At 30.8% G+C, this 25,030-nt stretch overlaps 1 long non-coding RNA gene across 1 annotated transcript; it reads left to right on the top strand.

The window, feature by feature from the left end:
* Window positions 1-12,610: 12,610 nt before the first annotated feature.
* LOC133698244 (uncharacterized) lies at window positions 12,611-19,206 on the top strand. Its single transcript, XR_009843045.1, has 3 exons — window positions 12,611-14,862; window positions 14,990-15,063; window positions 18,594-19,206. It is a non-coding gene; the product is annotated as an uncharacterized LOC133698244 (long non-coding RNA).
* The last annotated feature ends 5,824 nt before the right edge of the window (window positions 19,207-25,030 follow it).

The raw sequence follows: 25,030 nt of genomic DNA, 5'->3' as shown, positions 1-25,030 counted from the left end.
GGTCCAACAAGATGACCAATATCAGACCAAGTTGATAAAAATTGATTTTGACGACTTAAAGTGAATAGGTTTGCCTGTATGACCTTTTATAAAGAAAGAATGAAGTCACATTTGATCACAAATAAAGAGAAGCAACTTTCTTTTCCTTGTTCTCATTGAGCAGGGACGCCTCTCTTTCTTCTCATCGAATCTCACCGATGTTCACTTCCCCAGCTTGCATAAGGTTCAATCAGGAGCTACTTTCTTTTTATGTTTACACAATAGTGAAAGAATATAAATTTTAAGGTTAATTTTAGGAGATTCAATGCTCTTTGGCTTAGATATATTTTACTGATATATAAAAATACTTATTAGACCATTAACATAATTATCCATGGTCAAATCATTGTCGAATCTTCAGTTTTTACAAAACCAATAGCATCAAGAAGGCTAGTTGTCATAAAATTTCTACAAAACTAACTGCAAAAACATCCAACCAATTTGTTTTCTCGTATCAGTGGTGATCAGCATTCCTATTTTCAATTCTTTTACCCTGCATGGTGCGTGAATTTATCAATTCTAGTTCTTCTTTCACAGCCTCCTATGTGCTCAGATTGTTCTATCAGCTTTGTAAACTCTTTGATGTCTTCATCCCTGCATTCTTTCTCATCCATTGCAGTTATAATGTTATTAAATTTAGGTTAATTATTCTCAATGTAATGAATTTGTAAGTTTATAGATTATCCCCTTTCATATTTCCTGCAAGCAAAAAATGTTTTGGTTATGAGTGTATAATTATGGGAAAATGACTTGACAAATTCAAAAGCGGGGAAAGCATAGGACTTACCTGGTTTGCTGGAGACGAAGCCGAAGACGATGGTGCGTTGGCTGGACGATGCTCTCTCTCTGTTCCTCTTTTCGTTTGTTTTTCTCTCTGCTTATTCTTCTCTTTGGCTCTGTTCTCCGTGTTTCTTTTTTTGTTTTATTTCCTTCTCTGGCTCTCTCTCTCTGTCTTTGTTCTTGGTCTTTTCGTTTTTGTGTTTGGTTGGTTACAGTGATCTATTGTTTAGGGGACAACCCAGATGACAATGAAACGTGAGGGAAGGGTGGTGTGGTTTGCGTGGTTTAGGTTTAGAGGTGATCCCCTGATGATTGTTCCGGGAGTTTTGCAGGGAATTCTACAGTCTCTCTCCTCTGTCTTGCTCTGGGTTCTCTCCCAGGATGTTGGTGATGGTTTCCTTAACGTTGATGGCTCATTGTGGCGGCGAAGAAAGACTGGAACAGAATGGAATAAAGATTGGCTGTGTTGATGGGTCCAACCGAGGCCTTCATCATTTCATTCTTCGTTTTTCTTTGCAGGTGGATCCTCTGCTCCAAGGAGGAAGAGGACGAACAGTCCTCCATGAAACGACGCTGTTTTTTTGGCGGAAAGGGGCATATTCATTTCCCCCCCTGAATTTAAGATATTTAGCAATTGGACCCTTATTCATGTATATCTTCCTCTCTTTTTAAAAAAAAATCTCACCTCTGGACCCTCTCTTTTTAAAAAAAAATCTCACCTCTGGACCACTGCAATTGGACACTTAGATTTCAGTGTGGTTTATAAAATAATTCTTGGTTTTAATTTTATCAACTCAGTCCTAATTGACTTCTTAATTTTTAATTTTTTCAGAATTACTCCTTGAAAAATTAATTAACCCTCTTAGTATCACTACATATTCACTTCGGTCCTTAAACTTTAATTTCTTGCAATTTTAATCCACTTCGATCTTTGATATTTCTTCAATTACACCCCTAATTTCATTAATTAAATTAAATCAAAGTTTAATTAAGTCTCCAAAATTATCAATTCTTTCAATTTTCATCCACATTTACTTCCAAATCTATAATTTTCTCTTTACTAGTCCGCAAACCTTCAATTTGTGTGGTTTTGATCCAATTCTCATATTAATTTTCATTCATTTTTTTATTTATTGCTTTGGAAATTAAAAAAAAAAGGTTCTGACATGTTGTAGCCGATAATTTTATTATTATTTTGTTTTAGCACATCTTCATTGAAACTAGAAGGATAAGTTTGTGTATGAAGCTTGAGATATCAATGTTGCATTCTTAGTTATCATTGGCACACCTTGGCTTGCAAATTGACTATTGAGGAATGGTTATTTGAAGAACCTAAATATGCCCGTCAATGCATTATCAACGCCTAAACTCAGCAAGCAATTGGATTACGATGAGGTGAGTGGTGAGATGGTGATTGGTTAAGTGATTTTCCTAGGTTGGGTAACAGTGGAGTGGGATTTACGAGAGAAGAGAAAGACAGGTACTTGGCTGAGAGGAGAATTCCATGCGAGCATAGTTATCAGTTTAGGAGGAAAAATAGTTAGTGGGAGTGTGGTTATAATGTTAGAGCAGTGCAGATATCACCTCCCCATCACGTTGTTGTTAAAAATCCTGAAAGGTAAGCTGAGAGCATGTGCTGCCATGAAATCTAAGCTGATAAAATAGGATAAAAACACAATGCATCCTAGTTGAGTGAGTGACGCTGGATCTATATATATATATATATATATATATATATATATATATACACACACACACACACACACACACACACACACACACACACACACACCAATGAATCTGTAAAATCGTCATCCCATTAACATAGCTTCAAATCAATTGAATTCAAAACAATTTTGAGTGGGCATTCCTATTTTGCACCTGATCAATTTTGATGAATGTGCATGTCTTTCTTCTTTTTCTCAAAGAGTAGGCATTCCTATTTTGCACCTGATCAATAAGAAAATCTACTTTATTAGCATTGTTTTTTTTTTTAATCATGTGAAGCAATCAAAATAATGTTAATGATAGGTATAATGGAAATATTATGAAGCTCAAGCCCTTTTTTTCTTCACAAAAAAAATAATTTATTATGCTATATATATGTACTTAATTTCATGTTTCACACTGGGCTGGAAAAGACATGATCAGGTTTTTATAAGCAAGCACCGTTTCCAGCAAACTCCCCTTCCAAATGTATACGAGGATATAAAACAATATTTTCTCATTTCTTTGGAAAGAAATTTATTAGTAAGACTGATTCTGTTTTTGTTGTAAACTGGATGAACAAACAACCTGTTAGATCATGGGGAGATTAATTCATGATCTCTTCATTCTAATTTCTTCTCGTTACTCTGCTCAGTTGGGTTCTCTATCTCATTGTCATGTTTTAAGAGAGGCAAATCATATGGCTGACATTTAACCTTGCTAAACAAGGAATCATGAATAGAGTATGTGAGTTGAAAATGATATGACTGCTCTCTCTAGTTTGCTTCTTCTAAGGAATTGTTTATGGCTACTGTGGTGCAATATGTCCTGGAGATGGAAATGGGAAGGCCAGGATCTCTGTTTGTTTTAATTTACAGTCTTGTGATGTCCGTGGTTCAGTTTTGCTTGTTTTCTTTTGTTTTTGTTTGCTGTATCTGTTCCTCTGTCAACCCTTTGGGTTGCTTGTCTTGCCTTTACCAGGCTTCATGTATTTTGCTTATATAAAAAAATATATATATAAACACTCGAATGTGTATAGTTAAAGAACTGAGACTAGCTTTTTGAAGGGGCAGGTGCCAGGTCTGATATCAATTTCATACTTTAACAAAAATAAAGCAAAACCAAGCCTTGTCTAAGACCTGCATTGAGCGCAGTTCAATACTCAGAACAACTAATCAATAGTCAAATCGCTGTATCAATTAGTTAATTGCAGCGTGCTTAGGAAGGTTATTAATTAATATATAGTAAGGATATGATCCGTACTTAACAATTTTCCAATTTCAATTAAAGAAAACAAAAATCTCTACCATTGTCAACATTATCATGTAACAAAGCCTCAGAAGCTGTAAGTACTTCATTTGATTCCGTAATACTAACAGACGTTGAGTAAATACAAAAAATATTGCTCAAGGAAACCCTTAAAATTTATAGCACCCCCACCGGATAAACCTGGTTTCATTAAGAAAGATCCGTCTATAATTTACTTTAGCCAGCCCTACATAGAAGGATTCAAGTATGTCATTGCACGATTGGGATTAAATTTAAATATTAGGCATTATGCTTGGGGCTTCTGTATCTCTCTTTCTTTCCCTTAATTTTAATAAAATTCTGCTCACATTCATTAAAATAAAAAAGAAGAAGAAGAAGTAATGGCCCAAAAGAATTGTTTAACTATATAAGCATAACTAAAAATATTAAGCTAATAATGAAATTGGATGCCCAACACTATATTTTAGCCTTTTGGAAGGTCCAATAGCCCAACACTAAATTGTCTCTTTGTATATCTTTTTCTTTGGCCCCGTTTATTTGCTGGAAAGTATTTTTTTTTTAAATGAATTCCGAGAAAATGAATTACTTTCTAATGTTTGGTAGTGTAATGAAAAATAAGTTGGAAAACACTTTCCAGTATTTGGTTATGTCATGAAAAATGAGTTGAAAAATAACTTATTAATATTTTATTTTTCTCAAGTTTATTAAAATAATGAGGAACAAATCTTACAAATTAAATAGTTGAATGAGAATGAAATTGAAATTGAAAAAATATATATAATTTCATAAATTATCTCAAATAAAATAAATAATTCAAAATAATAGAGATCATATCTAAAAAAATAAAAAAAATAAAAAATGACGAAATTAAAATAATAATAATCAACATTTCATCAAAATTATTTCAAATAAAATAAGTAACAATCAAAAAAATAAGGACCAAATTTGATAGAGAAAAAATTTCAATAAAAAAATGATAAGGAAAAAGCAAATAGCAATTATAAAAATAAGGATGAAAGTTAATATAAAAATTAAATTTTAAGAGATATTGAAAAATAAATATTCAAAACAAAATATATATAACAATCAAAAGATTGAGGATCAAATTTGATGTAATTAGCAAATAATAATATTTCTAAATTTTTCACAACTTCCGGAAAGTGTTTTTTGCCCAAATTTTCCAGGAAAACATTGTCCTGAAAACCAAGTCAAATTTTTCTTTGACTGGAAAGTTTTTTTCGTTGATCAACTTTTTTAATGCAAAACAAATACAGGAAAGTTAGGAAAGTGATTTCCCGAAAATCACTTTCCAGAAAACAAATATAACCAAAAAGAAAAGTATTTTCCTGAAAATCAGGTCAAATTTTCTGTTGACCGAGAAGTATTTTTTATTAACCGAAAAGTATTTTTTGTTAACCAACTTTTCTAATAATAAATAAATATAAAAATATTTAAAAAATAATTTTTCACCATTGTCTTTCAATTCTTAGTTTTGCCTCGCATGACAGAACTAGCAAACCAGTTCGAAATCTTCAAGAGGTGTCAGACTCGGATTCCATACCCTTGCCCGTATCGTGTCGACAGCTAGCGGTATTTCGGAATAAAACGAAGGGCTCAAGCAACGGAGGTGTTTGACTGTTTTAAAATATTATCTGAATATATATATATATATATATATATATATATATCTCCCTCATTAGTGTTTGAACTAAAAGTATCACTCACACTCATCAATGTTTAATAATTAATTCAATACTGAGTCAAATTTCTTGTCTTTTCTAGACCAAACATCACTTTGCAAGTTCCCATTATTTATTTTAATGAAGACATTACTCTATAAATATGTTTAAGGGATCATAAGAAAGTGATTAAGAGCTCTAGCTCATATACGTTCTACTTGGTATGTAGTATTGCACAAACTTTGAGCTTGCTTATATATTGTGATCAGAGCTTCCCTGCCCATTTTCGCCAATACTATTCCAATGGTTGAGCTCATCATGAACAAACTATTAATCTCCGCAGACATCAGATGCCGTCTAGCATACCCTACAAAAAATCTGTGGGCTTTCCCAATGCCCACAGGGAAAAATAATGTCTAGTCCGGAGTAACACACCATTGAAAACGCTTCACTATCTTAAAATTAGTAAATACAAACAAAAACATTGAAGAAATATTTTTATAAGTAAATTATGATTAATTTTATTAATAAAATATTCTCTTGTGGTATATATTAAAGGAATTATAATGAGAAAAAAGAAATAATGACATGTCATTTATATAGACGGTATCTAAATGGTATTAAATATTATTGGTAAAATCTATCTGTAAACTCGTTGATAACTTGTTCTCTTCTCTCTTCTCTCTGACAATATTCATTATATTAATTATAGAGAATTTCATTGACGGATTAATTCCGTCAGTATATTTCAGAGAGCTCTGGAATTGTTCACTTCTCAATTGCATTGTTTATGTTGACAATTATATACGGAATTACTGATTGATTAATTACATCAGTATTTTTCAGAGAACTCTATAACTGTTCATTTCTCAATTGCACTGTTAATTACTTCTTTTAAATATTACAAACTGAATCACTGACGGATTGAAAAGTTTTCAGTAATATTTGAGGGGTTTCTGAAAAAATTTATTAAATTAAAAATTTAAATTAAATATTACAGACGGAATCATCAATGGATTGAAAAATCATCAATGATATTTGGGGGGTTTTTGAAAAAATGTTATTTAATTGAAATTTTAAAATATTATAAACGGAATCGTCATCGAATTGAAAAGTCGTCAGTGGTATTTAGAGGGTTTCTTAAAAAATTTAATTAAATTAAAATTTTAAATTAAATAATATCAATGAAATCACCAACGAATTGAAAAGTTATTAGTGATATTTAGGGGGTTCTGAAAATTTTTGATTAAATTAAAAATTTAAATTAAATAATATCAATGAAATCACCAACGAATTGAAAAGTTATTAGTGATATTTAGGGGGTTCTGAAAATTTTTGATTAAATTAAAAATTTAAATTAAATAATATCGACAGAATCACTAACAGGATTGTTAAAAATATTAATATTTAATTATTCATTGGTAAAACTATCGGTAAAATACCCAAATAAAAAGATCAAAATCTCTCACTTCATAACAAACTCCCTTATTCTTCTTCTTCTTCTAAAAAAACACCAACATCCTTTTTTTTCTTTCCTTCTCTCCTCAACTTCTTTTCTCTTCTTTTATCCTCCATGTGTAGGTATGTCTTCTCATCTCTTTTTCTTTTCTCTTCTCAAATTTTTTTTATTAATATATTTTATGGATTTATTTTTTCTTTTCTTTCTCAACTTTACTCGTAATTAAATTAAGGTGAGATTTTTTTTTGCATTATATTTTTTATTTTATTTTTAAATTTTGTTCTTGATAATTATATAAATGTTCTTGTAGGATTTTTTTTCATATGAGATCAATTTTGTTTGATTTTAGTTGGATTTTATTGTTTAATTTCAAATAAATTAATTTATTTGTTGCTGGCTTATGGGTTTTGGAATAAGTTTTTCAGGTTAGGTGAAAATATTTTTTCATTGATTTATTTATTTGTTGTTGTTGTTTTGTTTTTAGTATCATTATTGAGTATTATTATTTTTCTAGTTTTGCTAAATATATTTTATTAAAAATATTTTTAAATAATTACTAACAATATTATCAACAAATTAAGTTCATTAGTATATTCTAGAAAGTTGAAAAAGAATTATTGTAAATGCTATTAAATAATTGATTAACCACTGACGGAATTGCATACATTATTTTTATTGGTTCTAAGACAAATTTCCTGAGAGAAATACCGACAGAATAAAGCAAGTAAAAAAAATTTGATGCGCTTTTTCTATCAGTAAATTTATTATTAATTTTATTATTGACAAATAAAAAATTACCGATAAGATTTTAATGACGGAACATTTTTGTTTGTGAGCCCGTCAGTAAATTTTATTATCAATCAACTAAAAAATTCATTGTTGATAAAATAATAGTATAAATATCAATGAAAATTTTTATCGTAAATCTAAGAATTCTGGTATTGCATGGAACCTTAAGCTGTCTGTTCGGATTCATGGTCCTTACAAGAAACCTGTCATCACAGGTGATTGGTTACAGTTCTCTCGCAAAAAAGGCCTCACAGTCGGAGACAGAATCGTTCAGAGCAGGGAGGTCGATGGGGAAAATGGAAACACTAGACTCAAATCTGAAATCGTTAGAGTGCGTGTGTGTATACACGCACACTAGCTTCAGGGTTTATGTCTCTCAAAGACACAAGTATATATATAATAATTAATTAGATAGGAGAAGGGATCTAGCTTTTTTATACAGAAATAAACTAGATGCGGCGCCCGCGCTTCGCCCCAGGCTGTTTTTTTATCTGTTGATGTAACCTGGTTAAGACTGAGCTAAATTGCAAAGAATGGAATGCAACGTGCAAGTAATTAAAAGAGTGTTATAAGAGTGTAGTTAAATCATCATTGCTGTCTAAAGTGAGCAAACTCGGAATTCAAGAATCGAGAAAGGCTGTCTGCATGATTAATGTCGTTTCCATGAGTTGTTAGGAAGTTATGTAGCAAGTAAAAAGCAGCAGCTTGGCAAGTGGAAACAGAAACGGGAGCGTAGCAAGTGTGCATGGTTTATAGCAAGCCTATGCAAAAGAAATAAACACGTGTGGACGAATGTCTTGAATGCAGGAGATGCTGGAAAGCAAGCTAGTGAGACTGCAAAGATACAACAATGAAAAGAGGAGTTAGAGTAGCGAAGGAGTTGGCAGGAGAAGTTGTTCGGAAAGGCAGATATATCAATGTGAAGATGAAAGGATGTAAATCAATTTAAACAAAGAGATTCAGTATTAAGTGTTTGATGTCCAGAACAGCAAGTAAAATTAACAAAAGTAACAGCAGAGGGTACGTTAGTGGCTGCTAATTAAAATAAAGTGCGTTCGTGGGATAGAAATCCAAGACTTTGCAGATGAAGATGCAATCTCAGAGTGAATAATTTTTGTTAATTTTGTCGAACTCGGTAAACTCGGTCTGTGTTTATCTAGTTTAATTGATTTTAATCGAGTTTGACTGAGTTTAATCGAGTTTATTAATTTTTGAGTTTTTTATTTGATTTAACGTATTATATCTGAGTTTACTTGTAAAATAACATGAGAGTCATCTCACAAGTTTAACACTTTCATGGTAGGGTATTCTTTTTTCAGTCAACAATGAAAATGACTCGTGACCACTCAATAGCGAGAATACAAAATTGTCCTTCAGTTGAAGGTAGCGAATTCTTTTTCAAGATTAAATGATAGAGATATAGGGGTATGCCAGTAATTACACTAGATTAGTTTTCTCAAAGGGTATAATGTAATATTTTCGTCTCTCTCATCTCACAACACACAACATGACATGAACGCGCAAAACAGAACAGGTAATTGAGAGTTTTTTTTTTTTTGTTTTTTTTTTATATATAATTTTAAACCGTTTTAATATATTGATTTAAAAAATAAATTTTAAAAAATAAAAAAATATATTAATATTGACGGTTTTTAATTTAAATATTATAGATTAAACTATTGCTATTACATCATGAAATAAATAATATTTTATATAAAATATTTTATATTGTTCCATTAAATTATTTACAATTTCATTACATATAAAATACATCCGAAAAGGATTATAGTTTTCATAAATTTTTTAAGAACGCAACAATATCAGGTAAAATATAATCAGGAATAAAATTAGAATTGCAATTAAATTCTATAATTCTATATCATCAAGTGATCTCCGTCTAATTTATGTAGTGTTATTAAATAATATTTAATACTACTTTTTTTTAATAAAATACAATTAAAAATAAAAAATAATTTTTTTATTTTTATCTTATCGGGTCGGATCTGATTTGTATTTTTAACTTTAAACCGAATCTAATTCGGTCAGAACAATAAAAAAATATCTTTATTGTTCACATGATCGGATCATGTGATTCTTCTCACGAGAGAAGCAGCAAAATTAGTGGATCCTACAAGCATAAAACACTTTTTTTTCTTAACCAAACGGTAGTGCAATCGTAGCGACATCACCAAACACTCACGTAATATTTTTGCCCCACCCCCCTTTTCATCTTTTTCCGTCATATTTAGCTCAGACTAGTTACATGATCCGTGCGATGCCGCGGGTTAATTATTTTTTATATTTTTAAAAAAACTAAGATCTAAAAGTGTTAGGTCTTTCTACAAAGTTATACCCAAGAGTCTTAGGTTTAGTTGCAACGCCTGACCCAAGAGTAATATTTATAATATTAATAATAACATTAAACTTGCATGACCCAAATTTAAGTGGGTTTGACTGCAATACCAGACCCAATAGCATTGGACGTGGGTCTGGCTGCAAGGTTGTGTCATAAAAGTGTAATAATTAAATAGATTAATTAAAAATAAAAAAACAAAGAAAAAAACCAACAGGAAGAAAAAAAACCAATGAAGAAAAAGAAAAAGAAATATGAATTAACTGAGTTAACCCTTCAAACCAGGTTAACCCGTCAAACCTTAGATTCACGTTGTAAAAGTTTGATAACTAAATAGAAAAAAAAATTAATGGGTTAACCCATAATTAACCAGGCTAACTCGTTAAACCAGGCTAACCCGTCAAACCCGGAATCTGTGTCATAAAAGTTTGATAACTAAATAGAAAAAAATTTAACATTAACAATTTAAATTAAACGAAAAAAATTAATTAAAAAGAAAAAAATACTAAAGTCATCAGCCTTTTCACTATGGACTGCATTGTGCAGTCCATAGTTAAAGGCATAAAAACAACAACAACAAAAAAAGAAAAACTAAAGGCATCAGCCGAGAGCTATATAGAAAAAAAATTAATATTAATAAACTAAATTAATTAAAAAGAAAAAAAACCTCTAAGAAGTAAAAAAAAAACTAAATAGAAAGAAATTTAACATTAACAAACTAAACTAAATAAAAAAATAATTATAAAGAAAAAAAAGCAAAAAAAAAAATTCAGGTTAAATTGTCAAACCAGGTTAACTTGTTAAACCCGAGATCCGTGTCATGATGTCTGGTAACTAATAAAAAAAGTGAACGTTAACAAACTAAACTAAACGAAAAAAATTTAATTAAAAAGAAAAATAAAACAAAAAAAATCTAGGTTAACTCGTCAAACCATGTTAACCCGTTAAACTCAGGATTTGTGTCATGAAAGTCTGATAACTAAATAAAAAAATTAACATTAACAAACTAAATTAAACCAAAAAATTTTATGAAAATAAAAAAACAAAAAAAAATTGACGGGTCAACCTAGAATTAACTGGGTTCACCCATGAAACCAGGTTAACCCGTGAAACTCGGGATATGTGTCATGAAAGTCTAATAACTAAATAGAGAAAGAAATTTAATATTAACAAACTAAACTAAACAAAAAAAATTAATTAAAAATAAAAAAAGAAAAAAAAATTTTGGGTTAATTTGTCAAACCAGGTTAACCTGTTAAACCCAGAAAACGTGTCATGAAAGTCTAATAACTAAATAAAAAAATTTAACATTAATAAACTAAATTAAACAAAAATATTTTGTTAAAAGAAAAAAAACAAAGAAAAAAGTAAAAAAATAATCCCAAAAGACATAAAAAAAATAGTTAAAAAAAATAAGACAACTTAAAAAAAAAATTAAAGTAACAGTATTTTACTGTGTACTGCAAGTACACAATAAAACATTGACCTCTTTTCGTATATAATAGTTACATGACCTGCGCGATGCCACGGGTCAATGGTTTTTGCATAAAAAAATCAAAAAAAATTAAGATCTAAAAGTACTCGTCAAACTTTAAAAAAAGAAAAAAAAATTCGGGTTAACTCGTCAAATCAGGTTAACTCGTCAAACTCGGGATCCGTGTCATGAAAGTTTGATAACTAAAAAAAAATTAACATTAACAAACTAAATTAAACAAAAAAATTCATTAAAAAAAACACAAAAAAAAGCAAAAAAAAAAACACATAAAGGCATAAAAAGTAGAAAAAAAACAGAAAAAAAATTAAAAACGAAAAAAAAAGCTTAGCGTTTCACGGTGGACTGCACAGTGAAACACTGAACAGTTTTAGTATATGTTATTAATTAAAAAGAAAAAAAGCAAAAAAAAATTCGAGTTAACCCATCAAACCAGGTTAACCCGTCAAACCCGGAATCCGTGTCATGAAAATCTGATAACTAAATAAAAAAAATTAATATTAACAAACTAAATTAAACAAAAAAATTCATTAAAAAAAAAACACAAAAAAAAGCAAAAAAAAACCCATAAAATATAGAAAAAGACAAAAAAAAAAGAAAAAGACTGCTCAATATTCACCGTGGACTTGTACAATGAAACGTTTTAGTTTTTTTTTTTTTTTGTTAATTACAAGCTAAAATAAAAATATAAATTAAAAAAAAAACTAAAGCATAGTGTTTTTACTGACTTTAGGTCCAACCTATGTAAAGTGTTTTACTGTAGACTGACTTTAGGTCCCCACCACTGCTGTAGACTGACTTTAGCGGCCCCTCCCCTCCCCGTCCGAAGTCATAATATATAACCCCCTATTTTGCTTCGGACACCCCTCACCCCCGTCCGAAGTCATAACCCTGCTTCAGACCCCCCCCCCCCCCCCCCCCCCGTCCGAACAATCTAAGAGGAGGATCCTCAGACCCCCCTGTCTGAGCAAATATGTTGCTCAGACCCCCCTGTCTGAGCAAATATGTTGCTCAGACCCCCCCGTCTCCGCAAGCTATTTTGCTCAGACGAAGAGGAGGATCCTCAGACCCCCCCCCCGTCTCCCAGCCGAAGAGGACGCACTCTAGGCGTCGCCTCTCTCATCTCACAACACAGAAGAGACTTAAGGGTGGTTAAATTTCTAATTAAGAACAATACTTATTAGAATTGGGTATCAGGTCTCCCAGCCGAAGAGGACGCACTCTAGGTGTCGTCTCTCTCATCTCACAACACAGAAGAGGACTTAAGGGTGGTTATCCTTTTGATTGCTTTAATTTGTTTTTGGGAGTTTGTTTGGATCTGTAACAGATCTGCCACACATGCTTGGTTATCTCTATGTTCCAGTCATTGACGGTCCTTGTTTATTTTTTTTTTATCGATTATCATGGCCTCAGAACTCCAGGTCGTCTTTTTTCTTCTTTCACATTTACTGCTCAGACTCGCACCCCAAAGGAGGACTTGTTCTAGATTTGTAATTATCATGGGGGTTATTGACAAGATACATATGGCTATGTTTATCCTCTTAATGATTTGAATTTTTTAGTCGATTTTCTTGAGTTCTTCTGTTTGTGCTGAATGAAATAAAAAAAAAATACAGCCTTTTGGATGTCAATTCAGATAAGTTGTTAGATCTTTGGAATTGTGATCTCCAATCTCTTTGTTGATATTCAGCTTTTGAATCAGCACAGGCATAAAATTCATGAACTTGACAGATGAAGTTTTGACTAATTGATTCTTTTTTGTTCTCTTGAATTTATACAGAATTTTTTGACACATTTACTGCTCAGACTCGCACCCCGAAGGAGGACTTGTTCTAGATTTGTAATTATCATGGGGGTTATTGGCAAGATACATATGGCTATGTTTATCCTCTTACTGATTTGATTTTTTTAGTTGATTTTCTTGAGTTCTTCTGTTTGTGCTGAATGAAAAAAAAAAATACAGCCTTCTGGATGTCAATTCAGATAAGTTGTTAGATCTTTGGAATTGTGATCTCCAATCTCTTTGTTGATATTCAGCTTTTGAATCAGCACAGGCATAAAATTCATGAACTTGACAGATGAAGTTTTGACTAATTGATTCTTTTTTGTTCTCTTGAATTTATACAGATGGTGGATAAAACATTTGATGATGGCTAAAGATACCGGGTGGGTGGAAACTCTGTAACATAGCATGTCCTTGTCCCAGGAACTTCTGAATAATACTGAAACCTCATGTTGATGAAACTGCAAAGAAGCTCCTTGAAGATAAATTTTCTTTAGGACCAGTGGTTCAGAAACTCTGCGCTTTTGCTTGGGTAGTTACTGGACAAAATGCTTTCAATCACCATTCCCTATCCATTGCCTGATCTAAAGTTAATCAGTGGATTTTTTTTCCTTTCAAATTCATTTATCTTTTTATTGGAAAACGTAGCAATCTTCTAATCCTTTATCTGTTTGTTGTTCTTTTCAAATTCTCATCACAAATCATGATCTCTCCTGGTAGATAGTTGTCTCGCTCATAGTCCTTAATAAATCTTCAATATAATTGTTCTTCTTTCCAGTAAGCCTTTGCCTAATTATTCAACTTTTTTAAACAGACACCTTTTAGGATTTTGGTCTGCCTCTCTCTCAACCTTGAATTTATTTATTTTTTTGGGGCAAGATTCTCACTGTCTATTCTTAAAGTTCAATAACTATTAAATTTTAATATAGCTAATTGTTTCTGATAGAATGCTACCAAAAAGAATAGTTACGGGAAGAGGAGATTAAAACCTTAATGCCCAAATTTTACATTTGGGTAGATGCGAATGTGAGTTTGGCATTACTATGGCATGGTAGATGCTTCATGCATGCTCTGCAACTGCATTAAGTTGCAGTGGCATATGGGATAAAACCAGAATAAGTGGTTTTCATTCTTTGACACCAGCCATTGAATAGTTCTGTTTTTGTTCTAGAGAGGTATTGGAAATTAAACTTTGGCTCGTTTCTTCTAAAAAAATACAGCCCTTTTGGGTGTCTGTTCAGAAAAGTTGTTAGATATATGTGGATTGTGATCTCCAATCTCCTTAATGTCTTTCATCTTTTGAATTGGCACATGCATAAATTTCATGAATTTGACGAAGATAAAAGTTTTGACTAAGGGAGTCTCTTTGTTCTCTTGAATTTATTGGGGGATGCTGGAGAAGACAATTGATGATGGCTAAAGATACTATGAGGGTGGAAACTGTGTGCTATAGTGTGTCCTTGTGCCAGGAAATCACCTTTCCCTATCCATTGCCAGATCTAAAGATGCAAGGTAATCGGTGGATTTTGTTTTTCCAAATTCATTTATCTGGAGAAAATTGCGATCTTAAAATCCTTTATCTGTTTATTATTCTTTTCAAATTCTTTTCTATTCATTTCTTTTTTGTTCTTTTATGCAGAATTTATTTGAAAAAAAAAATGTAGCAGGTTAAAATGAGGTTCTCATCACAAATTATGATCTCTCCTTTATCAGGTAAAACCTTTTTTTTGTGTGTGTGTGTGTGTGCTTTGATATAAATCATTATGTCCTCTAATTCACTTTATTTAAATTGATTTATCAAATTTGTGTTCTAATTTAATGAAAATGAAATTTATCATTATGTGCTCTAATTTTTGGCCATATTTGAAAAAAAGAGAAAAACATATTTTCCTTAGTTTACTGATTTTCCACTTTCCTCTTTCTGTACTCCATCCGTCCTATTATTATTGACCCTTTTGCAATTTGTAGGTGTTCCATTTTATTTCAAAGTCAAAGTTTTATGGCTATCAAAATATTATTGTTGGCCTTTTTGCAATTTATAGGTGTTCCATTTTATTTCAAAGACAATGTTTATTTTCGTTACTTTACTGATTTTCCCCCTGCCTTATTATGTACTCCATCCTATTGCTATTGGGCCCTTCTGCGATTGCAAAACTATCAAAATTCCTATTGCATCCTTTAGCACCTTTTAAATTTTTAATACAAGAATGCATAGTAGTTAAGACACCGTACGGTTGAAAAAAGAATAGCATGCTAAAGCCAACTCTAATTAATGGACTGTTGGTGCTTCCTTAAACCTTGTGTTTTTTTTTTTTTTGTTTGCAAAAGGGCCAATGTTATGGCATAGAGGGAGTAGAATTTTCAAATGTTAAGGTTTGCTTTTTTAAGCTCAAGTGGCTGGAAAGGAACATGCTTTTAACACATGTTAAAGTGATCTGACACCATCATATCCTTTGTGCCAATCTGATTTATCATGAGATTACTAATCTGCAACTTATGTTAGGAACCCTGAATTTTGAAAGCAAATACCCCTCATCTTTGTTTTCTTTCTTTTTTTTGTAAGCTCTTTCTTTTTAGCCCGTTTGCTTTTGCATTTCAAAAATGCTTTTAAAAAAATTTGAATTTTTAAATTATTTTTCTTTGCTTCAAATTAATTTTGTTTTTGGTGTTTTCAGATTGTTTTGATGTACTGTTGTTAAAATGATTTTTTTTAAAAAAAAACATTATTTTGATGCATTCCCAAATAAAAAGCACTTTGAAAAACAACCGATACCACAATATCAAATGGGTTCATCTATAGTTTCATCAATTTTGTTGTGGTCTAAATTTTAGTGATGCTCGAATTGCAATTGAGATCAAAGGCACGACTATGACTATATCTATTCTGCTCTGCAAGAAAAGAGGAAGTTAATAATATCTATGACAGGATATTATTTCTCCCCTTTGTATCATTTCTTCTTGATACCCTATTTTGTAAGACAATACCACCTTTTTCTTGGTTTATTGAATTCATCTATTATTATATTTTGATATTCAATTTCAAGTATACTTACATTTTCTTAATGACTTGGTAGATAGTTTTCTCACTCATAGTCCTCAATAAATCTTCAATAATTGTTCTTCTTTCCAGTAAGCCTTTTCCAAATTATTTCAACTTTATTAAACACTCCTTTTATGTGTTTTGTTTCTCACTTTCTTTCCACTAAACAATAATTCCTTGGCAGAAATTGTATGATAGCATGGCAATCCAATTAAGGTGTCTTATGAAATCCGGATTAGGAGTGTGGTCTGCCTCTCTTAACCTTGAATTTCTTTATTTTTTTGGTCAATTTTTTTACTGTCTACTCTTAAATTTCGATAATCATATTTCTTTATTCATTACCTGCTATTATATTAATAGTAATTAACTTTTAGCATAGCTAATTGAGTGGTGCACAGAAGCCCACCACAAGTCATTACAAAGTCAAGCACTCAATCGATTTAGAGAAATACCATGGCAGATTAGAACCCTAAACAATCTCTGATTTATAAAATAAGAAAAAAAAACATAAAAAAAGCTTGCTCACAGAACTCCAGCTGCTAAGAGATCTTGAGAGACGACCTCATTGCTGTATCTCAAGAACCTTACAAGTAAGTGTTTTGTTTTTGAATTTCTATTTTGAGTCATGAAGCTCAATCGCTAAGTGAATTTGTTTGTTATTCATGAGTTCATGTCTGTAGTCTTTTTCTGGTTAGGAATTGTTGAGATTTCTTGTATAGATACATGTGACAATGGTAGATCTTAGTCTCTGTCCCATAAATGAAGCTATGGTTTAAGAAATTGGGGGTTTTGTGGTTTAGAGCTCAAAAGAATCTAGAGTTAAGTTCAGTAGTTGAACTATCAAGAGATAGGAGAGCAGAGAAGGATTAATACAATCAAGTATTCGATGGAATGTGTAAGGTAGGTGAAGTGTTTGAAGAAAAGACTGAGAGAAGGAAAGATGAGATATAAAAAAGAAGCATTATTAAAGGAATAGAATAATTACAAAGAATTCAGGAAGAAATCATAATGAATATAAAGAAGAAGCATTTTATCTTTGCTTCCTATTTACACTAACACAAGTTTACCCACGTGAACTGTTTACCCCTGATTATAACTGCTACCCAAACAAACTACGAACCCTCTTAACAAGCACATTATATTATAGTTACAAGAACTGCAATAACACATGTATCACTCCGATGCAACCCCTTCCTGCCTTGCTATGGATCCTTGCTCAGTGTTATCCTCCATTCCTGACTCGGCACCTGTCATATGAATCTTAGCATCTCCTGCAACCATTTCCTTCCTTGTCATTTATCCTAGTCCAGTGTTATCCTTCGTTCTTGATTCAGCACCTGTCATATGAATCTTAGCATCTCCTGCAACCATTTCCTTCCTTGTCATTGATTCTGGTTCAGTGTTATCCTCCATTCCTGACTCAGCACCTGTCATATGAACCTTAGCATCTCCTCCTTGGAGCTGGAAATTCTTGTGACAAAACACTGCATATCTGGTGGCTGTCCTCTTAGAATTACAAGGCACGTTTGCAATGTGTCTGGCAACGTAATTCATAATATCTGCAGAGTTATGTTCAAGGATGAAATATTCACTAACATCCAAACAGGTTGCAATTTGGTCAAGAATTCCTTAAATGACTTACTAACGGTAAGAATTTTACCCTTAAACAACCCATTGCCTTTAGGCGCTTTCACAAACCCATCTCTTTTCTGCTTCTTGTGTCATGATCAATGAGTTTTGGCAAACCACAGCTCCTCTCTTCAACCCTTGCAGCTGGTACATAGATCTCTTGTAAGATTATTTTGGATCTTTTACTTGAAACAATAATGCCCAAATTTCACATTTGGGTAGATGTGAATGTGAGTTTGGCAGTACTATGGCATGGTAGATGCTTCATGCATGCTCTGCAACTGCATTAAGTTGCAGTGGCATATGGGATAAAATCAGAGTGAGTGGCTTTCATTCTTTGAATCGACTTAAGCTGGTTTATGGGCTTTTGTTTGGCACGGATCATGTGGCATGCATGGTGAAGGGTTCCAGTCCCACCCCTCCCTTCCCCACTTCCCCCCTTCCCTTCTCCTCAAAACAAACACTGCAAGTAGTTGCAGCATTTATTTTCATGCTGATCAGTCTTTTAGTTAAACTTTGTACATGCATTACTTGTTTATGTGGTCTCAAACAGTTTTCGTTTTTAATTTGATAGGGGAATGGGCAGACATAGATGGTTTCTCCCTGCTACTGGAGTACTGGCCACCATTATCCAATTGAAACCCGAAATTCTCACTCCATCTATTATAAACGATGCTATCATATTCATGGCTGTTGTTGCTGTGCTCGTCCATGTTGCATGCAGTGCATTTGAAGATATACTTGAAGCTGGCCACTTCAAATCAATTGCTGCTGGCACCGGTCGTCTGGCCAGAGCTCTTGCCATTACTCTACTACTCATAATCTGCATCCCAAAAATTTGGTGGTTTCTTCTTTCCGCATGGGTGTTGTTCTTTATATGGGTAACTTATACTTTACGTGAGGAATTGTCAAAATTGTGTGAATCGCTATACAATGCAGTTCGCCTTCGCCACGGCCAAGAGCCAAATGAGTTGCCAGTGTAACCATACCGAGCCATTGAAGAGAATTACGGTTGATGAAAGACTGTAGTCTATATATATATATATATATATAATTGCGTGGTGTGATTGAAATTACAAGTGCTATTTTTACTAGTATGGCCGCAACTCGGTAACGTTATCTGTAATATATTGTTTGAATACTTGCTTTAAGAAAAAGAAAATAATCTAAAATGCCTATTTAAAGTATGTAGAAGCTCCCGAGTTCTTGGTACTCTTTTTTATCTTCACCATCTCACATCTCTCTTGCTACCTTCAACAAAAATTGGTAATTGTAGTTTATTATATGTTGTTGACTTTCCTTTCCATTATTTATCAATTCTTAATGGATGGTAATTTCTCTTTCTGCCTTAATTAATCAATATTTATTAACGTATTTGGAGTAATTTATTTAATAGGAAAATCAGGTTAAAAAGATAACTTATTTTAAACTAAACAAATTTTATTACATTAAATTAAAAGGGCTGGGGATTGGCCCGTGGAGACTGCTTTAATTTATATTGTTTGGTAAATTGTTTTCGTGTTTTTTTTTTGAAGTAAAAATAAAAAATTATTTTAATATATTTCTAATTAAAAAATATATTTACATCTACTAGGCATCATAACTATAATAAATTCACTGCTTCAATTCAATTTCATGATCTATAATAATTTGCCCTATTTTTACCCTCTTCCATTTTAGTTTATATACACACACACTAAACTAACATATTCTGGAATAAAAATTTATTATTATAATAATTGACAACCTCACTTTTAAATGAACAAATTGAAAAACAGAAAATCAAAAATCAATCAGTGGATCAGCACGATATAAAGGAAAGGGAAACTCTATTTTTAAATAATAAAATCCAAAGTAGAGAAAAAAAGTGAGACAATTTGGCTGGGGAAGGAGTAAAAGCTACAAATAAATAATAATAATAATAATAAACAATTAGTGGATCGAGCACGATAAAAATGAAGAAGACTAATTTTAAACAATCAAAACCAAAATGAAGACCATGGTTCGCCAGTGGCTGTTGGTGACGGCGCTGGAGAGGGAGGCTTCGGGTTGTGTTGGTGGGTGGTCGGTTTCTTGTTGTTGGCATGAAGAGGGAGGAGGCTGTGCAGTTACTGTTATAGGAGGGAGAGATCACCGTAGGTGGTGAGAGAGGCGGGATGTCTGCAGCGTGCTCGGGGAGAGGGAGAGCTGAAATTTACTTAATGAAAGAATTGAAAATGATTAATTATTAACAATAACCTAAAAGGATCGTTGTTTCCCTGTGAACTGTGCGGTCCCGCGTTTCCCCTTTGTATTTTTGTTTTTCATTTTTTTTTTAATATTTTGGTTGAAACGCGTTAGAAAAAAAATACTTTGCCATTTTATTTAAGTTATTATTGAATTTTGTCATTGTTATTAAATAATTTTATGAGTTTTTGTTAATAATTATATACCTGATAATATTTATTTTATGAGATTTTTTTATATATTTCTATCGTGAATAGATAAAAACCGTTAACAGTTTTTTTTAAAAAATATATACCTAATATGCCAAAAAAATATATCATGAATATTTAATGAAAATAAAGATTTTGCTTAAAATTTAAATAAATTTTTAACATGATTTTATTATATTTATTAAAAAAATTCCCCAGTACAAATATTTAAATACTATTTTATTTTTTTAAAAAAACCTATTGTTATTTTTATTTAAAGATAGTGTTTATATTTAAAAAACATGTTTTTGTTAAAATAATAAAGTAATACATTATTGAAAAAACAATTCCCACTTAAACACCTAAAACAATTTTAATATAATCACATTACCAATTTCCCCCAGTTTTAGCCTCATTAAAAAATTCAAATATTCCAATATATAACAAAAATAATTAAATTGTCAGCAATCCTCATTAAAATGTTCAACACAACACCCAAGCAATTCTAACATCATTAAAACATCTCAAGCAACCTAATTTAGTCAATAATCATCTTAACCACAACAAACTTAGGATTTCTCATTCCTACATTTTCCAAAAACATTACCATAAGTATCCAATCCTACATAAATCCAAATTTCACCCCTAGTTACTATATATTTAACTCACACTCTATCAATTAACACAATATTCCAAAAATTTCCCCTAACTTTTTTGATGTAATCATTCCTACTACTATGAATTTCTTGTAATCACCTAACTTTTTAAATAATCAACTCATTTACTTCAACACAAATTAATTTCACCTATTATTTCACAATTGTATAAATTCTCAAAATTCCCTCAAGTCCAAACTAACGGTCATTGTTTTTATTCAATCTTCACTTTGAATTCATTAATATCATATAAATAACCCAACAACTATAATTCATCATTCAGTCAACACTTAAATACAAAAAATCTCATAAACCCCAAAGTTTAAGAATTGAAATATTTCAATCCAATCATGAAAATTCACTAATACATGCAATAAATTGTTTAGGACCCCTTACCACAACTAATTCAATCCATTACAATTCTTTTCTTGTAAAGAACCCTAAGCTTTCTCCTTCCTCTTCTATTTTCCCTACAACATAGGTCAACACATACAAATCATACACCCTCCTGAATAAACCCCACCCAACCACCCTACATATATCAATTAACCTTTCACAATTCAAATAATACAACAATTTTTCACAACAACACAAGTTCCCTCAACCCCCTAAATGTAACACATATGGCCTGCCATACTAGTTCAAAAATCCATGTTTTTTTTTTCAAATTCTCATTCAATTTGTTATCATTCATACCATTTTCATATCACGCAACTAAAATTTTAATAAAATAAACATTCCCAAAAAATTTACAATAACTCTAAAATTTAATTTTGAAATTTTTTTTGGTTTTGTATAATTACAAAACTACAACCCTTTTGGTTTACAACAAAGGTAGTTTCCGTAAAAACCTCCAATCATGAAATGTCTTTTACATAATTTATTTTTATTTATTCCAATATTAGTAATACTCTTTTAGGGTGTTTTACCCCAATCATAACAATTTTTTTTTTATAATTTCTCTCACCGTTTTCAGTAGAAATTACGCTATAGAACACGAGTTTACACCGATAATAGGTATTATTCGCGTGCAAATTTAAACATTTATTTATTTGGAGTTCTATTATATTTTTCTAAGGATTTTCACCTTATTTACAAAAATTTTCTAATAAATAATTATTTTCTCTCGGTTCAGGAATTTACATGATTTATTCTAGGACTAACATTTCAAGTACCGATTTATTTTATTTCATCTGGGATTTAAACTAATTAACTAGAGATTTTCATCCAAATCATAGCAATTTTTTCTTTTAATTTACCCTTTTTCAATTAAAAATTGTCTTATTTAACACTAATTTATCAATTTTTAGACTAGAGGTTTACAATGTAAACTCTCATCCAATTTCATTTAAAACTCGATTAGGTTTAGAGGCCAAGTCAGCGGGTAAGCATGTTAACTCACCAAGCTCAACTAGTTAGATAACCTGGTTGAAATACTCCGAACGACAACACATAAAAAATCAACTAATAATAAATAAATAGTGAAATCTAACTTCAGCACAACCTTTCTTTTAATTCTTCCAAGATTGCTTCATCATTTTTCTTATCCATTTTAAAATAAATCATAGCTATAAAACCTACATGGATTTGATCTGGCTTAAGGTTCGAATCGCAAGTTAGACGGATCAACCTATTATTTTATTGAGCTAGATTGGATTCTATAACTATGAAATAAACCTATGTTTCATATTTGATCGAAGGTGGGTGTAATATTTGTATCCTGTGATGTAAAACAAGAGAGAAGAAGGAATTGAATTGATTTTCTTTTCCTTAATACCTTAGAAGAAACTAAGTAGAAAATATTTGGTATATTTCTTAATTCAAATGTGGGCAAGAAACAAAACATGAATTACAGGCATGCCAAATAGGCTAATATGAAAACAGCAGCTTGCAACCTAAGAATCCATCATCATCACACAAAATATGATTAAACAAATAACAAAATTAGAGAATTGTATAAACACACACTACTTGGATAATCCATGAATGAGAAGATATATACAGCTTATTAGTTCTCCTTTTTCATGTATCTAAAATCTCAAGAAACCAAATCACTAAAACAGAAAGACCTCCCTTGTTTTTAATTATAAATAAACTCTTAAAATTGTCTAATACCTGCATTAATTGTAGTTCAATAGCGGGACAAACTTATTTTAAATAAATCAAATTTTATTATTACATGAAACATTGAAATTGCTTCTTGCCTTGATAATAGTTTTAAAATGTTAATTTAATTAACATTTTGCATGCATTTTTTTGTTAAAAAAATTAATTAAAAATAAAATATAATTTATAGTTTTTTTTAAACAGCAATTAAAAAAAGAGAGTAAAAAATCGATAAGTGATCAGCACGATATAAAGCAAGGAGGAAAATCCGAAGTGGAGAAAAAAATGAGACAATTTGGCTGGGGAAGGAGTAAAAGCAACAAATAAACAAAGAAAAAGAAAACAATGAGTGGATCTAGCACTATAAGAAGGAAGAAGACTAATTTAAACAACCAAAACCAATATGAATACTATGGTTCGTCAAAGACAATTCTAAAAAAAAAATAAAAAAAATTATAAAAAAGACTATGCATAGAAATACTGGAATAATTTATAGTGTTTAAAAGAAAAAAACTATAAAGCTAAATTCTCAACTAGATCAATATTAAAAAAATAAAATCGACAAAAATAATTCTAAAAAAAACCACAAAAAAATGAAAAAAAGAAGAAGACAATTTTGAAAAAAAAGCAAAAAAAAAAAGGAAAAAAACATATGGGGAAAGTTAAAGTTAAATTCTTAACCAGCTCAATATTAAAAAAAATTCAACAAAGATAATTTTAAAAAAAACATGTGGGGAAACAGTGTAGCAAAACAAAAACTATGCGAGAAAACATTGTAGTAATCCATAGTGTTTTAGAGATAAAAACTATAAAGCAAAATTCTCAACTAGCTCAATATGAAAAAAATAAAATCGACAAAGACTATTTTGAAAAAAAAAGAAAAAAAATTCATAAAAAAACCACGTAGAGAAATATTGTAGCAATCTATAATATTTTAAAGAAAAAAACTACAAAACTAAATTCTCAACTAGTTCAATATTAAAAAAAATTGACAAAGATAATTTTGAAAAAAAAATACAAAAAAAAAAAGAATATAAAAGAAGAATAAAACAATCTTGGAAAAAAAAGAAAAAAATACATGTAAAACAAAAAAAACAAAAACAAAAAACAAAAACAAAAAACAAATATGTATACACACACACTTATTTTAGAGTATTACTTAATATTCCAACTATGTTTTCTTATTTTTAAAAATATTATTTTTATATATCTTTTAAAAAATTGAATATTAAAAAACTTTAAAGAACCTTTAGAATATATTTTTAAAATTTAATATAAATAAGTTATGACATATACAAGAGCGCAACCGTAATTTGACAACATGTAATAATAATAATAAAAAAAAAAAAGTTAAAGTTTTACATTGTGAATGCTTTTGAGGCGAAACATGGTAGGGTAGGGTATTCTTTTTTCAGTCAGCAATGAAAATGACTCATGACTTCTCAATAGCGAGAATACAAAATTGTCCTTCAGTTGAAGGTAGCGAATTCTTTCTTAAGATTAAATGATAGAGATAGAGGGGTATGCCAGTAATTAAACTAGATTAGTTTTCTCAGAGGGTATAATGTAATATTTTCGTCTCTCTCATCTCACAACACAGAACAGGACTTGAACGCGCAGCACAGAACATTACTTGAGCGCGTTGATTTTTTTTTTTTAAATTTTATATATATATATATAATTTTAGATAATTTTAATATGTTGATTTTAAAAATAATTTTTAAAAATAAAAAATATTTTAAATCACAATTATTATCAATTATTATTTTAATATAAATAAAAAGCATTTTAAACCATAATCAAACAGATTTATTATTGCTGTGCCGCTGCCTCTA

This window comes from Populus nigra, chromosome 7 (genome assembly GCF_951802175.1).
Source record: "Populus nigra chromosome 7, ddPopNigr1.1, whole genome shotgun sequence".
Classification (NCBI taxonomy): domain Eukaryota; kingdom Viridiplantae; phylum Streptophyta; class Magnoliopsida; order Malpighiales; family Salicaceae; genus Populus; species Populus nigra.
The sequence above is the reverse complement of the archived record's forward strand: the minus strand, read 5'-3'. Positions and strand labels throughout refer to the sequence as shown.